General features: G+C 34.8%; 1 pseudogene; it reads left to right on the plus strand.

The window, feature by feature from the left end:
* The first annotated feature begins 2,124 nt into the window (after nt 1–2,124).
* The window catches only part of LOC142538689 (uncharacterized), a 42,405-nt pseudogene continuing 17,723 nt past the window's right edge, over nt 2,125–26,806 (plus strand).

Below are 26,806 nucleotides of genomic sequence, written 5' to 3' on the forward strand. Positions count from 1 at the left end.
CAACTGGAAAGTCAGATAGACTGGTTCAAGTCTGGGTTCCTAAAGGGACTAATCTGTTTAGGACCCAAATTGATGTTTGTACCAAAATTATTCATTGTGTATGATTGCAGTTGACAGGTACATCAATTAAAGATTCAATCTGGTACCTAGATAGCGGATGCTCAAGACATATGACAAGGGATGCTGATTTGTTATCCAAACTGGTCAAATATTCAGGTCCAAAAATCAGTTTTGGAGATGACTCAAAAGGTAGAATCGTGGGTAAGGGTAAGCTTATACATGGTAACATTATTTTCGATGATGTTCTACTCTTGATAGTTTAAAATATAATATGATTAGCATCAGTGATAAACATAAAAATTGTACATTAATTAAATGTTTTATAATATAAATATATAGTTTTTGTTTTATTAAATGTTTAAATATTATATGTTTTATAATAAATTGTATAAAATATAAGTTGTTGTGTAATTACAAGTTTTTACTATTTTTTACAGGTTCGATAAAACAAGAATAAACTTGGCGTTGCAAATGGGATTAAGATGATTCTTGGACCTGTAGAAAGTTGATATTAATATCTACAATATTGGTGTCAAGCATGAGATAAAAATCCTCTCACAATTGGGATCAAATTAAGCAACAAATAAAGTTACCAAAGGAGTGGCAGTTTTACCATGCTCTAGTATTTTGACCATATCTCTCAAATTACTTTGTCAAATGATTTGAAAAAAAATACCACAACTAGACAACTCAATTATCCACATGTTTCTTTTTATGTGAAGAAGCAAATTCCAAGAAGAAGATTTTCAAAAGTGATGTGTAATATAATATAATATCTTGGAACACCAATGAAGACTTTTGTGTAAAAAAATAATATTTTATTTGTGGTTGTCTCCCCAAATTTGGCTATAAATAGGGGTGCATTGTAATGTATATAGATATCCCTCATTCTATGAACAAACCTTTGAGTTCATAATATTTCTCTCTATATTTTTCCTTTATTTCTTCATTTAAATATAATTAGCATGTTAATTTCATATTCAAAGTTTTACACTTTGAATAATGAATAGCTAACTTCCTAAAGTTGAGATGAAAAGGTAAAACTCTTTGCATGATAATAAGGTTACTAAAAGGTAAGAATCTATGTTTTATATTATTTAATCATTATTTATTGTTTATGTTAAATTTATTTCTTTAAGCATTTTTATACCCTACTTATAAGTGAGAGTTTTGATTTATTGTTGCTATATGTTACACTAAATTCTTGGAGCCATTTAAATGTTAGTTTGGTGTTATCAACCATTTAAAGTGGATGCCTTGATTTATTATATATGAATATATTATACTATTAAATTCTTGGAACAATTTAAATGTTTGTTTGGTTTTACCAACCATTTAAAGTGGGAACCTTGATTTACTATATATAAATATATCATAATATTAATTTCTTGGTACCATTTGAATGTTAGTTTGATTTTACCAACCATTTAAAGTGGGAACCTTGATTCAGTGTTTACAAATTTATATAGCACAATAAATACTTGACCACATTTATAAGTTTTGTTATATATTATATACTTATAAGATAATAATATATAACATAATATAAATATGATTATTTAATATATTGGAACCATTTTATTAAGTGGATTTCAATAATGTTCGTTAATGTTAACTTTATTAAAATACCAAGAGTGGATCCTTTAATCTCAACTACTTAAATTAAAATTTGAACAATTAAAATTTACCCATTAAAGATTCAAACAATTAAAATTAAAAAGAAACAAAAAACAAAAACAAAACAAAAAGACATTGTAGTGGACTTGTAATTACCTTAGCTTCCCTGTGGATACGATATTCGGACTCAACGAATTATACTACTTGTGGACAACCTGCTCTTGGGAGTGCAACAATCAAAGTCGCAACAAGTTTTTGGCGCCGTTGCCGGGGAAGTATAATTTAATTTGAAGTCTATTTAATTTTGTTTATAGTTTATTTTTCTTTATTTAAATTTTTATTGCTTTTGTGTGTTTTTATTTTTTTTGCATTTGCATTTGCATGAGCATTTGGTCACGTACACTTAGTGGTCGACTCATTCAAAATAACCCTTTATTTTTACAAAACATGGCGGAAGAACCCATCCAAGAAAATGAAGATGAAATTCAATCTCAACATGATCATGATAGACGAAGAACAGTTAGAGATCACATGAATCCTACACGTACTAGTGCACCTTCATGTCTAGTTTTTCCCCCTGATGCATCTCATTTCAATTTTAAGCCTGGTATTATCCAACTTTTACCCAATTTTCATGGCTTAAATTCTGAAAATCCATACATGCATTTACGAGAGTTTGAAGAAGTGTGCAACACATATAATGATCTAAATTGTAGCATTAACACCATTCGACTTAAGCTTTTTCCTTTTTCTTTAAAATATAAAGCTAAAACTTGGCTACAAAATCTTAGATCGGGATCCATTCGAACTTGGGATGAATTGCAACAACAATTTTTGAAAAAGTTTTTTCCATCTCATAGAACAAATTCTTTCAAAAGGCAAATCATCACTTTCACTCAAAAACAAGGAGAAACTTTTTATCAGTGTTGGGATAGATATAAAGAATTGCTTAATCTTTGTCCACATCATGGTTTTGAAATTTGGAGGGTTGTTTCTCAATTTTATGAAGGCTTAACACCTAAAGATAGGCAAATGGTTGAATTTATGTGTAATGGAACATTTGAAGATAAAGATCCAAACGAGGCAATTGAGTATCTCGATTCATTAGCTGGAAATGCTCAAAATTGGGACACTATAGGTACAATCGAACCATCAAACAAGATTCAATCTCCTACATCTGGTGGAGGTATGTACACTCTCAAAGATGAACATGATCTTCAAGCTAGATTTACCTCTTTGGCAAGAAAAGTTGAGGCACTTGAATTGAAAAAGAATGGTCAATTAAAATCTGTTCAAGAAATTGTGTGTCACATCTGTGATACAAGTGATCATTTTACAAAAGATTTTCCCACTTTGCCCTCTTTTAAAGAATGTCTCCATGAACAAGCCAATGTTTTGAACAATTTCAAAAGGCCAAATTTTGAACCATTTTCTCAAAATTACAATCCAGGTTGGCGAAATCATCCAAATTTTAGTTGGAGGAATGATAATGCTGCACAATTTTCACAACCACATTTCCAAAATCAACAAAATTTTCAAAATTACGCACCTTATGTTCATCCAACTAAAAGAAATTTGGAAGATACATTGAATTCTTTCATTGCAAAGCAAGAGTCTATCAATACTCAAACTGCTCAAACCATGACAGATTTGAAAGATACTCTTGCTAAATTTGCATCTGCACTTAATGTTCATGAAAAAGGTAAATTTCCTTCACAACCTCTGCCTAATCCCAAGGATCATCATTCACAAACTGGAACTTCTGGAACTCAATCGATGGATCAGGTAAAATCTGTTATTACCCTTCGAAGTGGTAAGGTTGTGGAAAAATCCATTCTTGAACCTTGTGAAGATGATGATAAATCAACTCCAAAGGGTAAGGAAGTGGAACCCATAACTTGCGAAGAGGAGGTTCAACAGACAGTGTCACCACCATTCCCTCATGCATTGAAAAATACAAAAAAATTAAATTTGAATTCTGATATATATGATATTTTTAAACAAGTAAAAGTTATTATTCCTTTATTAGATGCAATAAAACAGGTACCATCATATGCCAAATTTTTGAAAGACTTGTGCAATGTGAAAAGAAAATTGAATGTGAAAAAGAAAGCATTTTTAGCTGAACAAGTAAGTGCAATCATTCAAAATAATAATACTTTGAAATACAAAGACCCTGGTTGTCCTACTATTTCAGGTATTATTGGAGAACGAAAGATTAAAAAAGCCTTGCTTGATCTTGGAGCTAGTATGAATTTACTTCCATATTCATTTTATCAAGAACTCAATCTAGGCGAGTTAAAATCTACTTCGGTAACACTTTTACTTGCCGATAGATCTGTTAAAGTGCCAAGAGGTATGGTAGAAGACGTATTGGTCCAAGTTGATAACTTTGTATATCCTGTCGATTTCATAGTTTTAGATACACAACCTATCGAAGCTTGTAATGCAATTCCTGTAATTCTGGGTCGTCCATTTTTAGCAACTTCTAATGCCCTTATAAATTGCAGGAATGGAATAATGAAGTTGTCATTTGGTAACATGACCTTGGAGCTCAATGTTTTTAATCTTTGTAAGCAACCACATGACAAAGGAGATGAAAGTGAAGATGAAAATCTTATTGAAACTCTTGTGGAAGAAAACATTCAAGAAGGGAGTATTCGTGATCAATTAGATATTTGTTCAATTGAAATTGTTAAAGAAAATATTGAAATTGATCTTGATGATTTTATCAGGTATCACTCGTTACCAGGATAAGAGAAAGAATTTGATGCAAAATATGAGAACAAAGACGAACCACCCATATTGGAGTTAAAACCCTTGCCAGAAGAATTGAAGTATGCATTTCTTGGAGAAGATGAAACATATCCGGTCGTAATTTCTTCCAAACTAGAAAGTGATCAAGAAGGTAAATTAGTTGATATGCTTAAAAGACATAAAAATGCAATTGGTTGGACACTAAAAGATCTCAAGAGCATTAATCCACTAATTTGCACACACAAAGTTCATTTAGAAGAAAATGCTAAAACATCTCAACAACCACAAAGGAGATTAAATCCACACATGAAAGATGTTGTGAAAACTGAAGTTCTCAAACTACTTGATGTTGGGATTATCTACCCTATTTCTGATAGTAAGTGGGTAACCCAACACAAGTAGTTCCAAAAAAATCTGGCATCACAGTGATAAAAAATGAAAAAGGTGAATTGTTAACAAGTCGAGTCCCATCTAGTTGGCGGATGTGTATTGATTATAGAAAATTAAATGACTCCACTAGAAAAGATCATTTTCCATTACCATTTTTGGATCAAATTTTAGAAAGAGTAGATGGTCATCCATACTACTGTTTTCTTGATGGATATTCAGGTTATTATCAAATTCCCATTGCACTCGAAGATCAAGAAAAAACTACATTCACATGTCCTTTTGGAACATTTGCATTCAGAAGGATGCCATTTGGTTTATGCAATGCCCCAGCAACATTTCAAAGATGTATGCTAAGCATTTTTTGCGACATGGTTGAAAATTGTTTGGAATTTTCATGGATGATTTAACTGTCTTTGGGAATACATTTGATAATTGTCTTGAAAATTTGGAAAAAGTTTTAAAAAGATGCGAGAAAAAAGGTCTTATTTTAAATTGGGAAAAATGTCATTACATGATTACTTCTGGAATTGTTTTGGGACATGTCGTGTCATCTCATGGAATTGAAGTTGATAAAGCAAAAGTTGATGTCATTGCCAATTTACCCCCTCCAAAAACCATTAAAGAAATTCGCTCATTTTTGGGCCATGCTGGATTTTATCGGAGGTTTATAAAGGACTTTAGTTTAATCTCTAAACCCATTTGTAACCTCTTAACAAAAGACACTGCATTTGAGTGGACTCAAGAATGTCAAAATGCTTTTGATAAAATTATTCGACATTTAACATCAGCTCCTATCATGCAACCTCCTGACTGGTCTTTACCATTTGAAATCATGTGCGATGCGAGTGATTATGCAGTCGGTGCAGTACTGGGTCAAAGAAGAAACGGTAAGCCTTATGTGATATATTATGCAAGTAGAACTTTAAACAATGCTCAAATGAATTACTCCACAACTGAAAAAGAACTACTTGCTGTAATATTTGCATTAGATAAATTTCGTTCTTATTTGATTGGATCAACGACTATTGTGTTTACTGATCATTCTGCTATTAGATATTTGTTGACCAAACAGGATGCAAAGCCACGACTGATACGATGGATTTTGTTACTCCAAGAATTTGACATTGTGATCAAAGATAAAAAAGGAACCGAGAATGTCGTAGCCGATCATTTATCGAGACTAGTAACAGGATCATCTTGTGAAATGACACCAATTAACGATAATTTTTCTGATGAACATCTATTTTCAGTTACTACTACACCTTGGTTTGCTAACATAGTAAATTTTCTTGTGACAGGAAAAATGCCACCGCAATGGAGTTCCCAAGATAAAAGAAAATTTTTGAATGAGGTAAAAAACTTTTATTGGGATGATCCGTATGTGTTCAAGTATTGTACAGATCAAATTTTTCGACGTTGCATACCCGACAAAGAGGTAAGTAGTGTCATTAAATTTTGTCATTTAGAAGCATGCGGAGGACATTTTTCTTCAAAGAAAACGGCTGCAAAAATCTTGCAGTGTGGATTTTATTGGCCCACTTTGTTTAAAGACACCCACGAAATCTGCAAGATCTGTGAAAATTGTAAAAAATTGGGTGCGATTTCAAAAAAAAACATGATGCCTTTGAATCCTATCATTGAAATTGAAATCTTTGACTGTTGGGGAATTGATTTTATGGGACCTTTTCCATCGTCGTTTGGATACTTGTATATTTTAGTTGCAGTTGATTATGTTTCCAAATGGATAGAGGCAATTCCATGTCGAAAAAATAATCATAAAATCGTCATCAAATTTTTAAAAGAAAATATTTTTAGTAGATTTGAAATTCCTCGAGCCATGATAAGTGATGGGGGAACTCACTTTGTTAATAAACCATTTGCTTCATTAATGAAAAAATATGGTATTACTCATAAAGTAACTACTCCTTATCATCTTCAAACAAATGGACAAGCTGAATTAGCTAATAGGGAGATAAAACAAATTTTGGAAAAAACTGTTAACTCAAATAGAAAAGATTGGTCTCTGCGACTTAATGATGCACTTTGGGCATATCGAACAGCTTTTAAAACATCATTGAATATGTCTCCCTATAGGTTGGTTTATGGAAAACATTGTCATTTGCCTGTGGAATTGGAACATAAAGCTTATTGGGCGATCAAAACTTTAAATTCAAGCATGGATGATGCCAACAAATTGCGTAAATTGCAACTTAATGAACTTGATGAACTCAGAAATGACGCGTATGAGAATTCAAGAATTTATAAAGCAAAAATCAAATCATTTCATGATAAAACAATTCTTAGAAAATCTTTTGAGATTGGTAAAAAAGTTTTGCTTTATAATTCTCGACTTCACATATTCCCAGGAAAATTACGATCAAGATGGACAGGCCCATATGTTGTAAAGCATGTGTATACTTATGGAGCTGTGGATATTGAAAATCCTAAAAATAGTGATATTTTTAAAGTAAATGGACAAAGGCTTAAACCATTTTTAGAAAATGAAATCTTTCAAGAAGAGTTTATTTCCCTTTCTGATCCTTGATTTTTTTTTTGTTGCATTTAAGTTTGTTTGTTTTTATTTCAGGTTTTCTTAATATTTTTATTTTCCCTGTTAAATGGCGGATAACGGTACTCCGTGACTCTCATAGTCGGTTAAATCAGTTTCCCACAATTGCTGATACAATAATAAAAAAAAATAATTTCTTTTCTTTTCAAAATGGATGAAATTCTCTCAAAAATTTGTAAATATTTTCTCTCTGTTTCTGAAAATATTCTAAGAAAAATTTATGCAGTAAGGTGTGAAAGATTGAGATTGCTAATGCAAAAAGGAATTACAGAAGATATTCGTCTTGTAATAGAAGCTAAGGTCCGATTAGGAGGAGAAGTTCCACAATCATTGCTCATTCGGTATTTGCCTTGATTAGGAAAAAGCACTTATGCGAAAAAACGAAGGGCCAAAAGTTTAGGGGTTTGTCATAAGTGTGCAAGATGGATTTGTGACAAACGATGCAGACCTTTGGGATGTGTTTCCAATAACAGAGAAGATAAAATTGGTTTCATTAAGAATGGGCTGAGTAAGGAGTCTTTAGATAACATCTTATTGACTCTTGAGACGCATTCTAGTGGACATGTGCATATTGAACTTCTCCGTTTATGCAAACAATTCCAAGATGAGCGTCATAGTCTTGGGAATCCGACTAAAAAAGACCATGTTTGCCAATTTATAAGAAAATTGGATGGGAAGCATATCCTCGACTCATAGAAGGCGTTGAAGCCGTTTCTGGACGTAAAACCAGAGGAAAATTAATTTCATTTCTGAAAATTCACGACGGATGCTCATCTGTGCTTCGACTGCCGACCAATCAATTGATGATTTGGAACCTTTTGTTCATAAGCCTGATCCGATGATAACAAAGATCAATTGGTCGCAATCAAGCAGTAAGAAAAGGAAGTTGGATCATTGATTCAAAAGTCGTGGATTGATTTGCGTTTGTTTCAGTTTGTTATCTTCAATAAAATTCCAGGTGATATCTCTTTCATTACGTATTCTTTATTAATAGTTATTTTGACATTAGGGACAATGTCATATTCTGATTGGGGGGAGAACAAACTTATAAAAAAAAAATTTTAAAAAAAAATAAAAAAAAAATAATATATATTATTTTAAAATAAAATCATGTTTATTGTTTGTATCTTAGTAATTTTTGCAAAAATTGTCATACATTACATGTTTGAAAGATTTAAATTAGAACATGCATTAATCTATTTAAGAATGTTTAAATTTTTATTTGAAAAAAAAATCAATTTTAATATTCTGATCAATATAAAAATATGATTTATGAAATCTTTTTGAGTGATTAACCATTGTGATAATATCCGGTATTAAAGTATATGGCCCAAGATATACCTTATAAGAGTGCCTATAATTTTAAACTCACACATATTTTGTGAGTGAGTGGAGAGAACTGAGAAAACAGCTTTCGAGCCTTTATTGATCATGAGAGAGACTATCTATTGTTTAGATCTTGAGTTCTTATTTTGAAGAAAAAAAAATGATATTTCCTGAAAAAAAAAAGGGAGAAAAATACAAAAAGAAAGATATTGAATATCTATGTAATTTTTAAGTTATATGCCACGACCCATATATCTCTCATAAAAAAAAAAAGAGAGAGAGAAATTTATTGTACAAATTAAATAAATATGTGGTCAAGAAGCATAAACTTAGTCTGATTCCATGATGTTATGCAAAAAAAAATAAAAAAATATCAGGAAAAAATATATAATAAGAACAACTTGATTTTGAATCAATGGATTTTCTATCTTTTGATTAGTTTGGCTCGTTTGTCTGTCTGCATTCTGTAAACCATTTTTCTGAGCATTTATCTGTATTCCAACTCCATGAGAGAAATCATTGCCATAAATTGAAACATTTATTAACCTGTGAGGATATGGAGTTGAGACTCTTACTAGGAATTTCTGAAGGCCGTGTACATTTAACTACCGGAAATAAGCTTTGAATTGATCATCTCAAATTATTTCATAAATTATAATTATGATGATCTTGATATAACTTTGACAGTTTTCAAATTTAGTTTAAACACTTAGATAGTTTTGATTACATTTCTATTTAAATTAATCAATATGTTTTGTATTGCTATTAACGCTTAAATTGCTAGGGACTAGCAATAAGCTGGTTGGGAGGTGTGATAAACATAAAAATTGTACATTAATTAAATGTTTTATAATATAAATATATAGTTTTTGTTTTATTAAATGTTTAAATATTATATGTTTTATAATAAATTGTATAAAATATAAGTTGTTGTGTAATTACAAGTTTTTACTATTTTTTACAGGTTCGATAAAATAAGAATAAACTTGGCGTTGCAAATGGAATTAAGATAATTCGTGGACCTGTAGAAAGTTGATGTTAATATCTACAATATTGGTGTCAAGCATGAGATAAAAATCCTCTCACAATTGGGATCAAATTAAGCAACAAATAAAGTTACCAAAGGAGTGACAGTTTTACCATACTCTAGTATTTTGACCATATCTCTCAAATTACTTGGTCAAATGATTTGAAAAAAAATACTACAACTAGACAACTCAATTATCCACATGTTTCTTTTTATGTGAAGAAGCAAATTCCAAGAAGAAGATTTTCAAAAGTGATGTGTAATATAATATAATATCTTGGAACACCAATGAAGACTTTTGTATAAAAAAATAATATTTTATTTGTGGTTGTCTCCCTAAATTTGGCTATAAATAGGGGTGCATTGTAATGTATTGAGATATCCCTCATTCTATGAACAAACCTTTGAGTTTATAATATTTCTCTCTATATTTTTCCTTTATTTCTTCATTTAAATATAATTAGCATGTTAATTTCATATTCAAAGTTTTACACTTTGAATAATGAATAGCTAACTTCCTAAAGTTGTGATGAAAAGGTGAAACTCTTGGCATGATAATAAGGTTACTAAAAGGTAAGAATCTATGTTTTATATTATTTAATCATTATTTATTGTTTATGTTATATTTATTTCTTTAAGCATTTTTATACGCTACTTATAAGTGGGAGTTTTGATTTATTGTTGCTATATGTTACACTAAATTCTTGGAACCATTTAAATGTTAGTTTGGTGTTACCAACCATTTAAAGTGGATGCCTTGATTTATTATATATGAATATATTATAATATTAAATTCTTATAACCATTTAAATGTTTGTTTGGTTTTACCAACCATTTAAAGTGGGAACCTTGATTTACTATATATAAATATATCATAATATTAATTTCTTGGTACCATTTAAATGTTAGTTTGGTTTTACCAACCATTTAAATTGGGAACCTTGATTCAGTGTTTACAAATTTATATAACACAATAAATACTTGACCACATTTATAAGTTTTGGTATATATTATATACTTATAAGATAATAATATATAACATAATATAAATATGATTATTTAATATATTGGACCATTTTATTAAGTGGATTTCAATAATGTTCGTTAATGTTAACTTTATTAAAATACCAAGAGTGGATCCTTTAATCTCAACTACTTAAATTAAAATTTGAACAATTAAAATTTATCCATTAAAGATTCAAAAAATTAAAATTAAAAAGAAACAAAAAACAAAAACAAAACAAAAAGACATTGTAGTGGACTTGTAATTACCTTAGCTTCCCTGTGGATACGATATTCGGACTCACCGAATTATACTACTTGTGGACAACCTGCTCTTGGGAGTGCAACAATCTAAGTCGCAACAATCAGTCAGTTGCGTGATAATAATTTTTCAGTTCAGTTCTGCAAACACACCTGCACAGTTAAGAACTCAACTGGTAATATCATGATGATAGGAATTCTGTGTGGTAATACTTACAAAATAAGTTGGACTGATCAACCTAATGAACAAGTTTGTTTTGTAGCTTCTAATTCAACCAAGAACTGGTTATGGCATAAAAAGTTGAACCACTTGAATTTCAAATCCATCGCTCATCTGAATAGTAATGATCTTGTAACTGGTATGCCTAAGGTTGTATTTTCAAAAGATAAAATATGTTCAGCATGTCAGTTTGGTAAAAATGTAAGATCTTCATGTAAAAACAATAGGAGTAAATCTTCCTCCAGATGTTTAGAACAGATACATACAGATCTGTTTGGTTCTATACAAGTCATGAGTTTAGGGGGAATGAAATACACCCTAATGATTGTCGATGATTTTTCAAGATTTATTTGGGTTATCTTTCTCAAATCAAAAGACCAAACTGTTGCACAACTGATTAAACTTGTCAAAAGACTTTTAAATTAAAAATCAGTTGGGATTTACAGAATAAAGTCTGATCGAGAGACGGAATTTGTCAATAAAACTTTCTCTATTTTTAGAAAATTCAGGAATCAAGCGTGAGTTCTCAGCTGCAAGAACACCTCAGCAAAAGGGTGTAGCTAAAGGAAGAAATCGAACTCTTAAAGAAGCAGCTAGAACAATGCTTGCTGATTTTCGTATTTCTCAAAGATTTTGGGCAGAAGCAGTAAACACTGCGTGTTATACTCAGAACAGATCAATGATTGATAAAAATCATTTGAAAACGCTGTATGAGATCTGGCATGGAAAGAAAAGTTTGGTGTCTTACTTCAAAATATTTGGTTGCAGATGCTTTATTCATAACAATGGATAAATCATTCAACATCATTTCATGCAAAATCAGATGAAGGAATTTTTCTATGATATTCATCAGTCAGCAAGGCTTACAGAGTTTTCAATAAGCGTACTTTAAATGTAGAAGAATCAATGCATGTTGTATTTGATGAATCTATTCTAACTAATAAGCCAACTGATCCAATTGAGCTGACTGATCGCCATATAGAAATCATCTTGGAGGATGATAGTGAAGAAGAAGTTCACATCAATCGAAAAATCTTTCAAACACCTAAACCTGAAGTGGTGGATAAACAGTTGAACAAGAAACTGTTCCGATCAATCAAGTTGTGGAACAATGCAATGATACTAAAGTACTAACTGAACCTGTTTCTACTGATTCTGAAGAAAATGTTCAGTTACAAACTGAAACAGTGACACAAACTTATCCAACCAGTTCCAACTACAGATGGAGTAAATCACATCCACATGATTTGGTTATAGGTAATCCATCTGATCCGGTAAGAACTAGAAATCAAATGTTTAATTTATTTGTACAATCTGCATTTGTTTCTCAATTAGAACTGAAGAAAACTCATGAAGCTCTAACTGATCCAAACGGGATAAATGCTATGCAAGAAGAGCTAAATCAGCTTACCCATAACAATGTCTGGACTTTAGTTCCAAGACCATGTTCAAAATCAATTATAGTTACAAAATGGGTTACAGAAACAAACAGAACGAATATGGTTCAGTTGTGCGCAACAAAGCTATGTTGATTGCACAAGGGTACAAACAAAAAGAAGGAATTGATTATGATGAAACTTATGCACCAGTAGCTCGACTGGACCCAATAAGAATATTCCTAGCCTACGCCTCCTTGAAGAACTTCAAAGTTTGCCAGATGGAAGTCAAAAGCGCTGTAATACCCGAGATTTTATACCGTGTTAAATTACGATTATTAATTTTAATCGAGATAATTATGAAAGGGCTAACCGAGACACGAAATGATATCGCGTGTGAAAATTGATGTGCGAGGACAGTAGCATCGGCGCACATGCGCGACCGGATGCGCGCACATGCGCCAAACAGGCAGAAGACCTCGCGCATATGCGCGGAATATGTTGCGCATATGCGCGAAGCCTATGCGAGGAACTCCAGAGAGTCTCGCGCATATGCGCGGAGATGAGTCGCGCATATGCGCGAGGCGATGTGCATGATACGCGCGGAGACGATTGTCTCGCGCATATGCGCCGATTGGGGTCGCGCATATGCGCGAGACGTGTGCTACAAAGATTAAGCCACTTGGCTTATTGCATGAACGTGCGTATATATATATATATATATATATATGTATACAAACATTATACTCCTTCAGAAACGGGAAATCGAGAGAAACGCTATCAAAATTTTCCTGGAAGCTTAGAATCGCGATTGTGTAAAATTCGTCCGTTATATTTTAAATTCGACTTCGGTACTGTTTTACTATTGGCGCAGGCTATAACTGGAAGTAAGTTTTACTACGTTTTGACATGTTTTGAAATTATGATGTTGTTGGAATTGAATACATGTCATATATGTTGTTCTTGACATGTTAGATAGTGTAGAATCGAAGTAAGATTAAGAAACGGACTGAATATGGAAGTGTTATGATTTTCAGAATGAGATTGACTGAGATGTGATTTCAGATTTGTACGGTGGTGATTATAAGTTATTGGAATTAGTATATACTGGTGTGGTATCACTGATATCGCAAGATTGTACTGTTGTATTCGTCAGAATTTGATAAGACGGGGATGTTGTGATTTGAATAGAATATTGATACAGTATATTGATATTGTCATTGCCAGATTGAACATTGACTGGCTTTGAGTCCAGACTACGATTGTATCAGAGCGACAGATTAAAGGTATAAATAAATGTTGATTCGGGATTGCACAACTCGAGTTAGGTTTGACTTGAGTATCCCAAAATCACATACTTTATTTTATTGCATTGATATTTGCAGATTATTAGATTGATATGTTTAGTCTATTGAATTATAGCAGAGCCAGAGTTTGAGTTTAGGGCAGATCAGCCTAGCTAGGGCAGAACCGCCGAGTCTTTGTCAGAACCGCGTAAAATCTAGAATTACGGTGTATCAATGAGCTTAGATGTAGATCGACGTCTATTGTAGACATTCGATACAGCATACCAAAGTCTAAATTAGATCGGGATCCCTAGGTTAGAAATAAGTTGACATAAGATAATAAGTCATTGACTTAAATACAGATTCGTATTGGTTCATGTAGTCAGACTGGATACATGTTTGAATGACTGTTTATGCTTTTATATATGTTTTATATGATTACATTGATACATTGTTTATACTGGGATATTTATATCTCACAGGAGTTATCCGGCTGTTGTCTTGTCTGTATGTGTGCATGGCAACAGGTGGGACAGGTTCAGGGTCACAGAGGTGAAGAAAGAACGAGTTAGAGTGGAGACTACGGACTTGGACTAGAGTTAGGGTTTAAACACTTGTTATATAGTTGTTAAACCTTAGTTGAGACTGATTGTATATAGTGCAAGATTTGTACTTTTAATACTGACGTGTATGTTAAGATGTATGCCATTACGTTCCGCATTTTAAAAATAAAAATTTAGACCCAGTTTATTATAATTAATTAAATTAGTCCCAATGACGATAAATAAGATGATTAGCGTCCGGGTCTCCACAACAGGTGGTATCAGAGCGATAGATCCTTTAGATTGAGATAGAAGAGGCTAGTGAGCGGGGTAGATTAAGGATTTCTTTCCTGCTTTTGAATGCTAGCATGTCTTACTGCTTTAATACATGTTACTTGCTTATCTGATTTGATATAGTAATATGTTTTATTGAGAATTGATCAACACCGATTCTAGATCAGCAGTAAGATGATCAAAGGAGGACTGAAGTTGGTTGTTGTATTTGAGTTACTAATTCTGTTGATAACCAGATATGCCTCCGAGATGAGTACCAGAACAGGGAAGTACATCAAATCCTCCGATGGATGTAACACCGACCCCAATGGAAACGTTACTGAAACGATTTCAGTCATTTCACCCGCCAACTTTGAAAGGAACAGAGAACGCTGTGGAGTGCGAGAGTTGGCTTGATGATATTGAAATGCTTTTTGACTCATTATAGTATACAGATGAGAGGCGAGTTCGATTAATTGGACACTAGTTACACGATGTTGCTAAGGACTGGTGGATTACTAGAAAGAGAGCCATGGAGCATAGAGGTACGACTATTACCTGGAATGTCTTTAGAACTGAGTTTTATCAACGATTCTTTCCAGTGTCATACAGAAAAGACAAGGGGGCGGAGCTTGCTAATCTAAGGTAGGGATCGATGAACATAGAAGAGTACGTGTCCAAGTTCTCCACCTTGTTGAAATTTGCTCCACATGTGGCTGACAGCGAGGAAGCTACTGCTGACCAGTTCATCAATGGCTTGAACCCCGATATTTTCACATTGGTGAACACAGGGCGATCCGAATAACTTTACTGACACCCTGAACAGAGCTAAGGGAGCAGAAGCCGGTCTGATGAGACAGAAAGGGGCTTCATTTGTGCCTCCAGCATCGAGACCACAGCAACCACCTCCCAGATTCGAGGGTGGCAGCAGCAGTGGAGGGAAGAAAGAATTTTTGAAAGCCATGGGAAAGCAATTCAAGAGATCTGGCAGCAGTTCTTCCAGCTCCGGTGGTTCCAGACAGAGCCAGAGTTACACTGGAGTTTATTGCAAGACTTGCGGAGGAAGACATGCAACTGAGCAATGCCAGGGAGTAACTGGTAGTTGCAACATCTTTAGACAGCCGGGACACTTTGCTAAAGTGTGTCCACAGAGAGGGTCCCAAAGATCTCAGGGAGCCGATTCATCGGGATCAGCAGCACAGACTGAGAGACGATCAGCGGCTGTTCATACATTTCATCCAGCGCCAGCTCAGTCACAGCAGAGGCCAGGAGGTAGCCAGATTGTTAGCCAGCCTCCTAGACAGCAGGCCAGAGTATTCGCTTTGACCGAGGAGCAGGCCCAGGAAGCACCAGATGACGTTGTGGCAGGTAACTGTTCTTTATGTGGTTACCCTGCTTATGTATTGATTGATACCGGTGCTTCACATACATTTATTTCTGAACGATTTGCATTGAGTCATGCATTGCCTGTAGAGTCTTTAGCTACTGTAGTGTCTGTCTCTTCTCCTTTGGGGACAGGTTTGATATCCGTAAATTCTGTAAAACATTGTGTACTACAATATGACGGGCATGAGATTGAATTAGATTGCATCGTACTTGGGTTGTCAGATTTTGATTGTATTATCGGTATTGATATGCTGACCAAGTACAGAGCTATAGTTGATTGTTTCCACAAGATAGTGAGATTCAGGCCTAACATGGCTGAAGAGTGGAAATTCTACGGTAAGGGTTCTAGATCGAGAATTCCTTTAATATCCGTATTATCTATGACTCGATTATTACAGAAAGGAGCAGAGGGATTCCTTGTCTATTCAGTAGATGTACCGAAGTCGAGTCCATCATTGGCAGATCTGCCAGTAGTACGTGAGTTTGCTGACGTCTTTCTAGATGAGATCCCGGGATTACCTCCAGTTAGAGAGATAGACTTCAGCATTGAATTGATGCCAGGTACAGTGCCAATTTCTAGGGCTCCGTACAGAATGGCACCAATTGAATTGAAAGAATTAAAAGATCAGCTGGAAGACTTACTGGCCAAGGGGTACATCAGACCAAGTGTTTCTCCTTGGGGTGCTCCAGTATTGTTTGTTAGAAAGAAAGACGGTTCGACGAGACTCTGCATCGACTATCGGCAACTGAACAAGGCAACGATAAAGAATAAATATCCTTTGCTCGTATTGATGATTTTGTTTGATCAGTTGCAGGGTTCTTCTATATATTCCAAGATCGATTTGAGATCTGGATATCATCAGCTGAGAGTCATAGATTCTGATATCTCAAACACAGCATTCAGAACCAGGTATGGACACTATGAATTTATTGTCATGCCATTTGGTCTGACGAATGCTCCAGCTGTATTTATGGGATTGATGAACCGTATATTCCAGAAATATCTCGATGATTTTGTGATTATTTTTATCGATGATATTTTGATTTATTCAAAGAATATGAGTGAGCATGCTGAGCATTTCAGAACTGTGTTGCGAATTTTAAAGGCGGAGAAATTATATGCCAAACTGTCGAAATGCGAGTTTTGGTTGAGGCAGGTAGTATTTCTGGGGCATATTATATCTGGAGATGGGATATCTGTGGATCCCAGTAAGGTTGAAGCCGTGATTTCTTGGCCAAGACCGACGTCAGTGCCCGAAATTCGAAGTTTTATGGGTTTAGCGGGATATTACCGTCAGTTTCATTAAAGATTTCTCAAGTATTGCTAAACCGATTACTCAGCTGACTCAGAATAATGCTCCATTTGTTTGGTCTAAAGAATGCTAGACCAGTTTTCTGGAGTTGAAAAAGAAATTGACCAGTGCTCCGGTGTTGACTATCCCATCCGGTACTGGTGATTTTGTGGTTTATTGCGACGCCTCTTACAGAGGGTTGGGATGTGTTCTGATGCAGCGAGGGCATGTTATTGCTTATGCCTCAAGACAACTTGAACCACATGAGACTCGTTATCCAATCCATGATCTTGAATTGGCAGCCATTGTCTTTGCATTAAAGATATGGCGACACTATCTTTATGGGGAAAAGTTTGAGATATATTCTGATCATAAGAGTTTGAAATATCTGTTTTCACAGTCTGAATTGAATATGAGGCAACGAAGATGGCTTGATTTGCTTAAGGATTTTGATTGTGAAATCAAATACTATCCAGGAAAGTCTAATGCAGCAGCTGATGCACTAAGTCGAAAGGTATGTTCTTTATCCTTGTCGACGATCGGTGTTTCAAATTGATAGAAGACTGCTGTTTGTCTGGATTAGCATTTGAAACAGATTATAGACCGTTGAAACTTTATACGGTGCAAGTAGAACCAGAGCTGATTATGAGGATTAAAGCGGCTCAGAAAGTTGATCAGAATGTACAGAAATCAGTATCGATGATCAGAACAGGGCATCGATCGGAATATCAGGTACGTGATAACGTCTTGTATGTAAATAATCGTTTGGTTGTGCCGAATGTTTCAGATTTGAGACGACAGATATTGTCAGAAGTGCACAACAGTCGATTCAGTATTCATCCTGGTGGCAGAAAGATGTATAATGATTTGAAAAGACAGTTCTGATGGAAACAAATGAAGACTGACATTGCCGAATTTGTTTCCAAATGTCTGAATTGCCAGCAGGTGAAAGCAGAAAGAAAGAAACCAGGAGGTTTATTACAGAGTTTGTCCATTCCTGAATGGAAATGGGATCACATTTCCATGGATTTTGTGACGCAGTTACCGCGTTCCTCCCGAGGTTGTGATGCGATTTGGGTCGTGATTGACAGATTGACCAAATCCGCATGTTTTATTCCGTACAAGATGACGTACAGATTTGACCAGATGGCAGAGATTTATGTCAGAGAAGTGGTCAGATTGCACAGAGTGCCGAAGTCAATTGTATCAGATCGTGATCCTCGATTTACTTCGCACTTTTGGCAGAGTTTGCAGCAGGCTCTCGGTACGAAGTTACATCTGAGTACTGCATATCATCCACAGACCGACGGACAGTCAGAGCAGACTATCCAGACACTGGAAGATATGCTGAGAGCAGTGGTGCTTGATTTTAGCACTAATTGGCAAGATGCATTGCCACTTTGTGAGTTTTCGTACAACAACAGCTATCAGACGAATATTGAGATGGCACCATTCGAAGCGTTGTACGGAAAAAAGTGTCGATCCCCTCTCTATTAGGATGATAACTCTGAAGTGCCTGAGATTGGACCTGACATGATCAGAGATATGACAGAAAAAGTGAAGCCAATTCAAAAGAAAATGAAGGCAGCACAAGACAGACATGCCAAATATGCCAATGTTCGACGTAGGCCGTTGGTATTTGAGGCAGGAGACAGAGTATTTTTAAAGATTTCACCTTTTAGAGGAGTTGTCAAATTTGGCAAGAAAGGGAAACTGTCTCCACGATATATTGGGCCTTATGAGATTCTCGAGAAGATAGGAGATCGTGCCAATCGACTCGCGTTACCGCCTTCATTATCCGGGATACATGATGTCTTTCATGTATCGTTATTAAGGAAATACCTTCCTGATGCTTCACATTCTATTCACCCAGACGAGGCCGAAATGGATGAGACGTTGAGCTATATTGAAAAACTGATTCAGATTATTGATCGTAAATAAAAACAGCTCAGAACGAAGACCATTCCACTGGTGAAAGTTCAATGGACTCGTCATGGCACTGAAGAAGCAACCTGGGAAACTGAATCAGATATGAGACAAGAATTCCCCGAGTTGTTTTGATAATGTAAATTTTATACAGTTTCTGTATATACTCCCTATTGATATAATTGAATGCCTGTGATTTCGAGGACGAAATCGTATCTTAGGGGGGGAGAAATGTAATGCCCGAGATTTTATACCAGTGTTAAATTACGATTATTAATTTTAATCGAGATAATTACGAAAGGGCTAACCGAGACACGAAATGAGATCGCGTGTGAAAATTGATGTGCGAGGACAGTAGCATCGGCGCACATGCGCGACCGGATGCGCGCACATGCGCCAAACAGGCAGAAGACCTCGCGCATATGCGCGGAAGATGTCGCGCATATGCAAGAAGCCTATGCGAGGAACTCCAGAGAGTCTCGCAGCATATGCACGGAGATGAGTCGCGCATATGCGCGAGGCGATGTGCATGATACGCGCAGAGACCGAGTGTCTCGCGCATATACGCCGATTGGGGTTGCGCATATGCGCGAGACGTGTGCTACAAAGATTGAGCCACTTGGCTTATTGCATGAACGTACATATATATATATATATATATATATGTATACAAACGTTATAATCCTTCAGAAACGGGAAATCGAGAGAAACACTATCAAAATTTTCCTGGAAGCTTAGAATCGCGATTGTGTAAAATCAGTCCGTTAGATTTTAAATTCGACTTCGGTACTTTGTTCCTATCGACGCAGGCTATAACTGGAAGTAAGTTTTACTACGTTTTGACATGTTTTGAAATTATGATGTTGTTGGAATTGAATACATGTCATATATGTTGTTCTTGACATGTTAGATAGTGTAGAATCGAAGTCAAATTAAGAAACGGACTGAATATGGAAGTGTTATGATTTTCAGAATGAGATTGACTGAGATGTGATGTCAAATTTGTACGGTGGTTGATTATAAGTTATTGGAATTAGTATATACTTGTGTGGTATCACCGGTATCGCAAGATTGTACTGTTGTACCGTCAGAATTTGATAAGACGGGGATGTTGTGATTTGAATAGAATATTGATACTGTATATTGATATTGTCATTGCCAGATTGAACATTGACAGGCTTTGAGTCGAGACTTCGATTGTATCAGAGCGACAGAATAAAGGTATAAATAAATGTTGATTCGGGATTGCACAACTCGAGTTAGGTTTCACTTGAGTTTCCCAAAATCACATACTTTATTTTATTGCATTGATATTTGCAGATTATTAGATTGATATGTTTAGTCTATTGAATTATAGCAGAGCCAGAGTTTGAGTTTAGGGCAGATCAGCCTAGCTAGGGCAGAATCGTTGAGTCTTTGTCAGAACCGCGTAGACTCTAGACTTACGGTGTATCGATGAGCTTAGATGTAGATCGACGTCTATTGTAGACATTCGATACAGCATACCATAGTCTAAATTAGATCGGGATCCCTAGGTTAGAAATAAGTTGAGATAAGATAATAAGTCATTGACTTAAATACAGATTCGTATTGGTTTATGTAGTCAGATTGGATACATGTTTTAATGACTGTTTATGCTTTTATATATGTTTTATATGATTGCATTGATACATTGTTTATACTGGGATATTTATATCTCACCGGAGTTATCCGGCTATTGTCTTGTCTGTATGTGTGCATGACAACAGGTGGGACAGGTTCAGGGTCACAGAGGTGAAGAAAGATCGAGTTAGAGTGGAGACTACGGACTTAGGACTAGAGTTAGGGTTTAAACACTTGTTATATAGTTGTTAAACCTTAGTTGAGACTGATTGTATATGGTGCAAGATCTGTACTTTTAATACTGACGTGTATGTTAAGATGTAAGACATTACGTTCCGCATTTAAAAAAAAAATTTAGACCTTGTTTATTATAATTAATTAAATTAGTCCCAATGACGATAAATAAGATGATTAGCGTCCGGGTCCCCACAAGCGCATTCTCAATGGCCAATTATAGAAAGAGGTTTATGTTGAACAACCACCAGGTTTATAAATCATTCACTTCCTGATCATGTTTATTATCTCAACAAAGCAATATATGGCCTCAAACAAGCTCCCCGAGCTTGGTATGAGACATTATCAAAATTCTTACTGATCATGATTTTATTGTTGGAATAGTTGATAAAACACTGTTCAAATTTTCAAAAAAAGATCATACTTTACTCGTACAAATTTATGTTGATGACATTATTTTTGGGTCAACTAACCCCAAATTATATGAGAAATTCGCTAAGTTGATACATGATATATTTGAGGTGAGTATGATGGATGAACTGACATTTTTTCTTGGTCTGCAAGTGAAGCAAATGGAAACTGATACATTTATCAGTCAAATTAAATATACAAAGGAACTGCTTATGAAGTTTGGCATGAAAACATGTTCAGCTACAAATACTCCCATGAGTTCATCAATTAGATTAGATAAAGATGACGGGGGAATATCAGTCGAGATGGCACTCTACAGAGGTTTAATAGGTTCTTTACTTTACCTAACTGATATCTGTCCTGATATTGTCTTTGTTGTCTGCATGTGTGCTAGATTTCAAGCAAATACTATAAATTGAACTCCTGATATTGTCTTTGTTGTCAAACATATATTGAAATATCTTAAAGGCACACAAAATGTGGGCTTTGTTAGAGTATATGCCCTGCAAGCCAACGATTGGCTAGGGAATTTATTGACTCAAGTGTAATAAACAATATTTATTTTAATATAATTTAACATTTTATGGTCTTATTTTACTTTATCTGTATATCCATGCAACCAGCATAGATAAAGTCCTTGATTATAATTTAATACAAATGAATCGTAATTCGATATTGAAACTCATTTGTAAACACTGTATAATCTGAATTAGTTCCTAGTCAATTCTGCCGCCTAAAACATGGATAAAGGTTGCCTTTAGCTCGAGAATAGCATATGTGATGTTGTGTACCGCGTTTTTTGGTAAGGGCATAGAGATGTCCAAACATGCAGATGGATAGTCATATGATGATTATACAGAACAACACTCCCTCGGACTTTTCAAGTGGTTATCATTCATCGAGATGATACGTCCTTGGTTATGATTGTACACCATTAGACCTTACGACCCGGGACAACACTGAGGCTCTATATGATAGGGCTGTGCTTTGACTCGTTTACCGACTTCAGGAGAATCAGCAAGTGGCGAGGTTGGGTACAGTTGCGACATACATAGGAGCTAGTGCATTGTAGTCGGGGGGATTCACTGCTCACCTACGGGTGTGGATATCCTATGTGAACTGATAAAATAATACTGCGTGAAATCTCTGGCCAGGGTATGAGATATACGTTGGAGAAGGAGTTATCTAATGGTACATGTGATGCCACTATTATATGCATCATATAGTTATCGAATTATGATGCAACCCTCGATGAGCCAATGGTTGCATATTAGTTTGGGATATATGAGATGAAGGGACCTTACTGTACGTTAATCATAACCGACTGGTTCTTGCAGGCACTATCAGTGATACCTAGGGAGTCATGGGGACGATGCTACTAGACGCTCTTATCACGATTCGATGGGTTTAATCAGAAAGTAGTTTCTGACATTCTCATGATCAAATGTTGGTGCATGGAATGGGACAAATTAGGGGAAGCCCGAATAAAGGATTATGTCTTGAATCACAAAGAGTTGTGAACCCATGGCTAGCTGTATCCCTGAACCATTGAGGGTCACACAAGCACTAGATCATTTGTTCCCGTTGAGAGAATAAATTCATGTTGTTGAATTTATATTAAGATATAGTAAATTCAAGGAGTTGAATTTATGATCATTAAATTTTGAGAGAATAAATTCAAGGAGTTGAATTTATATTATGATATAGTAAATTCAAGGAGTTGAATTTATAATAATTAAATTTTGAAAAAATAAATTCAAGGAGTTGAATTTATGATATAATAAATTCAAGAAGTTGAAATTTATGAAATTTAGAGAGAGTAAATTCAAAGAGATGAATTTATAAAATTTGAGGATTTAATTTATTAAACTCAAAAGTTTAGTTTATTAAATATTAAATTTTGGAGGTGATAAATTCATGGAGTTGAATTTATAATATAAATATTAAATTCAAATGTTGAATTTATTAGGGATTTAAATTAAATGTAATGGGTATATGTATAATGGGCTTGTAGGTGTACAAGATCTACATACTTATTATTAAGGTTCTTAATTGAACTTTAAAAGATTAACTAATTAATTAAACTAGTTGGACTAGAATAATTGATTAATTAAGCCCACTTAAGTAATTACTTTAATTAATGGGCCCTAAACTTATATATATGTGTATTAGGCTGAAGGTTAAATAGAATTCCAATCATAATTTTTGAAAACCCTAGCCTCCACTCTCCTTGTGTTTTTCGAAAATTCATCCCCTTCCCTTCTCCAAAAATTTCGGCCATCACCTTGATTAACTTCAAGGATTTTTGAGCCGTCTCTCATTTTAGTTAATCCCTACGCAAATCTTCTTTCAAATATTCTAGTGCTATTTGGAAGAGGAACAAACAATCTAGTCGTGGACTTGATAGGAGGATTAAAGAAAGGAGATTTGAAGAAAGTTCGTAGAGAATTCATCAAGAGCTATTCCTCCAATACCGGATTAGTTGGAGCCAAGTGATTTAATTCACCAAAGGTATAAATTTATAATGCCCTATGAATGTTTGATTATATAAACCACACGAATTCCCAATACAAATACATCTTGAATATCAAGATCTAAAATTTTTAAAACTTCCGCTCCTGTTGGGCACGAGAAAACAGAGATCCAACAATGGTATCAGAGCCAGGTTTTTCTAAATCGTTTGGTTTTGATATTGAATAATTTGTTTCTAACCACACAAAAAAAAATTTTAGAAAATTGATCCACCATAAAAATTTATTTTTCCAGAAATCAAAAATAAAAAATTCGGATCTGCCCAGAACTTTTCCGGGCAGACCGTGCAGCGTAAGAGTTGCGCTAAGCGTCCGCGCAGCGTTCGCGCGGCGAGCGCGCAAGAGCCGCGCGGAGCTTTCGCGCTTGCGCGCAACGTCCGCGCAGCCAGCGCGCGCGCACAGCGTGCAAGTGACTGCTTGAAACGTTGGGGCTGTGCGCGGGCGGCTGCTCGAGAGTGTCTCGGGAACCGTGCTGGATATTGGGCTTGAATTGTTTGGGCATAGGTGCGATTTTGTGATTTTTTCAAAACCTTGGATTAAATTGATATTTTATTAAAATTAGTTCAATTTATCTTTTGAAAAAATTAATTTTTGGAAAATTAATAATTTTTCTTGTGAAATAAATAATTAGAATATTATTTAAATTATTTATGGTAAAAATGAATTTTAGAAGAAATCAATTATTATTGAATTAATTGAAATTAAATAAAAGTATTTATTAAATTATTAAATTTTTTAATAATTGTGGTGGTTAGTAATAAAGTTATTAGATACATGATTTATCAATTAATTAAAAAAAATTTATTTTAATATTTAATATAAATGCATGAAGTATGATCGAGAACCTTGACCAATGTGTTAGGTGTATGTTAGGATATTTTACTGTTTTATTCATTTTATTAATATTTGATATTATTAAAGTGGTCCTGGTTTATGGACTCGTTCTCACCCCATGAGATGTATCCCTTATGGGACATGGCTATTTAAATGTAATTATTAGAAATAGTGGGAGATCAAGACTGGAAGATGGTGGACCCGATGCACAAGATGAAGACATGTAAAATATTGGATGCTTTTGAAATAATTTGCATTTGCATCCCTGCATTCACCTGGGTTTTGGACCTGGATCCATGTCTGGCTCACATGGATCTAATAGTGTTGGCGATCGATCATCCTTATTTATTGTTGAATGCCATTTTATGATATATATGTGATATACAGTAGTATGCATATATGTATATTATTAGATAATATAATTGCATGAAGTCGGCAAACATACAAACTCGTGGCACGCGATTTTAAATTAAAATGATGAGACAATTTTAAAATTAAAATCCCTCATTTTGAATAAGATTCAAAATTTATATCAACCCGGAAAACGTAAAAATTAAAAGAGTTTAATTTTTCTTTGCCTTCCATCAACAGTGGTTGCATGTTGATCGCTACCCGCGGACAGTGTCTGGCTCAAATTATTGGGGAGGCCTGGACGCCGGAAAGCTGTGACTTCCACCGGACATATGATGTGAATTGAGTGGAACTCCCATGACTTCGGCTCATATTATTGGGGAACTCATGGCGACCGTCCACTACAATTCAATATTGATGGGTCGATTTGACACGTGAAAATAAACGGTGTCATATTATTGGGTCCTTATTAAACGTGAAGCAAAACACGCGGAGGTTGCATAGGGATGCAATTGGATTCTATCTTTTAGAAATTATAATTGGCTGATATTGTTTGGAATTATAATTGGTTAATTGGGCTCTACGTGCCCGCTAAGGAAATGTAATTTCCCTTTTTCATCAGAGGGTGATGAAAATGTCAAAATAGTGGGAGGGAATTTATAAAATAAAAATCCATATTTTATATCTTCAAATTATTTTAAAATTAGCAGCAACCATTATTTTGTTTCCATATCATTATATTTTCGATTTCTTCACGAAATCCGTCTATGCTAACAAGCTAATCGAACCTAACTTTCAATACTCGTTGGGAAAATTATTCTGAATTCGGAGAAAGTAGCATACATATTAATGGCAGTCCTGCTGAACTGACAAAGCATGAAAGATGGTAGGACCATAGTATGCAAGATAAAGTGTAACATGCTCTCTTCTATGTCAAATGAACTGTAGGGACAGTTCGAGGAAATGTTGAATGCTGCTGACATTCGAATGCATGTGTAAGAGTTGCATGGTGCATGAAACTCGTAAAATGATGCACACACCTTTCAAGGAGCTCATGACTAAACGCATGAAAGATGGGGCTCTGGCCCATGAGTGTGGTGTACATATGATTGGGCTTATTGAGAATGTGATGGGCTTGGAATATGTGATTCCTAACGAGTTATTAGATAACAACCATTTGTAGTCTTTCTCTTCCTACATTTGACGAGGTTATGGTGAACTTCAAGTTGAATAAGATATATGATAGCCTTGATAAGCTAGTCAATACGTTTATGACTTATAAGATCACCATAAAATAGGAAAATTGTTGTTTTTCTAATGGACCTCTCGTCGGACAAAAAATGGCCCACAAAGTAAGGGAAAGAAATGTTATGTCCCTCACAAGAAAAACAAACCTAATAAGAGGCAAACTCTGAAGGACACTTAAAGGGCCTACAAAGCCCGATAAGTCAGAACATATTTATTTCACTGCAAGAAGTCTGAACATAAGAAATTATATGAGTCAGAAATGTTCTAAAAATGATAAGTAAATGT

Source organism: Primulina tabacum, chromosome 3, assembly GCF_025594145.1.
Source record: "Primulina tabacum isolate GXHZ01 chromosome 3, ASM2559414v2, whole genome shotgun sequence".
In the NCBI taxonomy this organism is placed as follows: domain Eukaryota; kingdom Viridiplantae; phylum Streptophyta; class Magnoliopsida; order Lamiales; family Gesneriaceae; genus Primulina; species Primulina tabacum.